Consider the following 2242-nt stretch of genomic DNA (forward strand, 5'->3'; position numbering starts at 1 on the left):
CGCCTGTCTCTGCCTCCCAAGTGCTGGGATCAAAGGTGTGCACCACCACTGCCTGGCTTGGATATCATTTTCTAAACATAATTTCTATGGTAGAGAAAAATAAATTTAAGAAAACAAGAAGGGGATGGGGAAAAATGTTCAATAAAAAATGAAGGACATACAGAAAACAATGTAATGTCAGTTGTAAATCCCTTCTTGCAGTAGTTTGTCTCAATTTAAGTTAATAAAACTCCCCATCCAAGGGAATTATCTGCAAGGTGCATTTTAAAAGAGCAATTAAAAATAAAATATGTTTTTAAATGTTAACAAATTCAGATAAATTGAAATCATGTAACTTTTCTCATCATAATGCAATAAAAGTTAAAAAAAGAGAAAAAAATTTAAAAAAATAAAAAAAATCAGAAAACAACTTACATGCTATTGAAAAAGATATTAACTTTAGCTCTAACGATAGCTACAAACTGGACATAAAAAAGTAAACAGTTTACTCAAATAGTAAACAAACTTCAAATTTGATGTTGAAAGCTATTATAGGAGAGAAAATAGAGTTTTTTTGTTTTTTGTTTTTTGTTTTTTTAAAAGCCTACAGCACCGGCTTTGCCCAGGCGGTCTCCCATCCAAGTACTAACCAGGCCCGACCCTGCTTACCTTCCGAGATCAGATGAGATCAGGAGCGTTCAGGGTGGTATGGCCACAGACGGTATTTTGTAATAATAAAATTATGAACTCACCAAGAAAGCATGCCAGATTGAAGTGTGTATGAAGCAAGCATCCAGGCAACTGTAAGGAGAACAAATTTTCACCACAGTGAAAGGAAACGTACCAGCCCAGGGCTAAAGGCCAGGGTAGGAGGCAGATAAGAAAGTGAAGACTTTAAAGCTGTAAATAGCCCACAAAATGAGTCATGAATATGTATAAATAAAATGTCAAATGTTGTACCTCTCCCCCACCTTTCCTCTCTTTCTTCCTTCCCTCCTCCACTTTCCTTTTCTCTTAGTTTTCTTATTTTATCTTTTCTTGCAGACAAAGATAAACTTGATATGCAAATTAATGATAGCACAAAGAAGCAAAACTTCTTAGTAATACAGTCTTCAGTGCAAGGAGTCCAAGCAAGCCCAAGGAAACATTTATACATATATATCAAAATTTTGCTATGAAAACAGCGTTGTTTCAAGAACCTGAAAGTTTTTTCATTAGAAAAATTGTATCAATGTAATTTTCCATCAAATGATTGTAAAAGAATAATAATTTTCAATATAAATATGTGTTATTTAATCAAACATCATTTTGTTCATTAAAAATAATTATTTGCAGCCGGGTAGTGGTGGCTCATGCCTTTAATCCCAGCACTTGGAAGGCAGAGGCAGGTGGATTTCTGAGTTCGAGGCCAGCCTGGTCTACAGAGTGAGTTCCAGGACAGGCAGGGCTACACAGAGAAACCCTGTCTTGAAAAAAACAAACAAACAAAAATAAGTATTTGCAAACTAATAATAATTTTAAAAATCTTAAAACATGATAGGACAAATAACATTCTTGAAGGTAATAGATCATGGATTGTAGCATGGATATTAAGTCTGCAACAAAACAAAGATACTGTGTTCACTTACTTTAATATTGTATAGGAAGTCCTAAAATGAGTGCTTGAATATGAAGGTAGAAAGTTTTAGATGCATTTTAAACAAATAACATACCCATTATTTATACATGCTATGAATCTTATTGTCAACATAAGATTCATTCTCAACATAGAGTACATTGTTAGAGTTAAGAGCAGGGATTGGGAATAATGCTGGGGATGAAATCCTTATGAGAAATATCTAGGGAGTAGGAACTCACACTCTGAAAACAAACTATTTTTTAAAGTTGAATTGTAAAACATTCACAGAGCTTGCACAGGTAGATAAAAAAATTACAATTTAGTATCAAAAGTCATAAAAAGGGAAATCAGTTATTGAAAGATGAACCAAGTTCATGGATGGGAAATTTCAATGTGGCAAAACTGTCAGTTCTCTCATGATTAATCTGTAAACTCAATACAACCCAATCAAAATACCAACAGGAACATGAAAACCAATTTCAAAACTTGAAGGGAAGAGTAAGAATCATAGTAATGATAATTAGATAAGAGGGTAGGGGGTCTACACTGGTACAGTGAAAACCACCATTATAAAAGTTTGTGACTAAGGGACCAGAATGACAATATATGAATAGATAGACAGGTGATAACATAAAAAAGCAAGAA

General features: G+C 33.7%; 1 non-coding gene across 1 annotated transcript; it reads right to left on the bottom strand.

Moving 5' to 3' along the window:
- Positions 1 to 580: 580 nt before the first annotated feature.
- On the bottom strand, positions 581 to 699 carry LOC116092600. Its single transcript, XR_004119353.1, has one exon. It is a non-coding gene; the product is annotated as a 5S ribosomal RNA (ribosomal RNA).
- Between the last annotated feature and the right edge of the window lie 1543 nt (positions 700 to 2242).

This window comes from Mastomys coucha, unplaced genomic scaffold, assembly GCF_008632895.1.
Source record: "Mastomys coucha isolate ucsf_1 unplaced genomic scaffold, UCSF_Mcou_1 pScaffold15, whole genome shotgun sequence".
Classification (NCBI taxonomy): domain Eukaryota; kingdom Metazoa; phylum Chordata; class Mammalia; order Rodentia; family Muridae; genus Mastomys; species Mastomys coucha.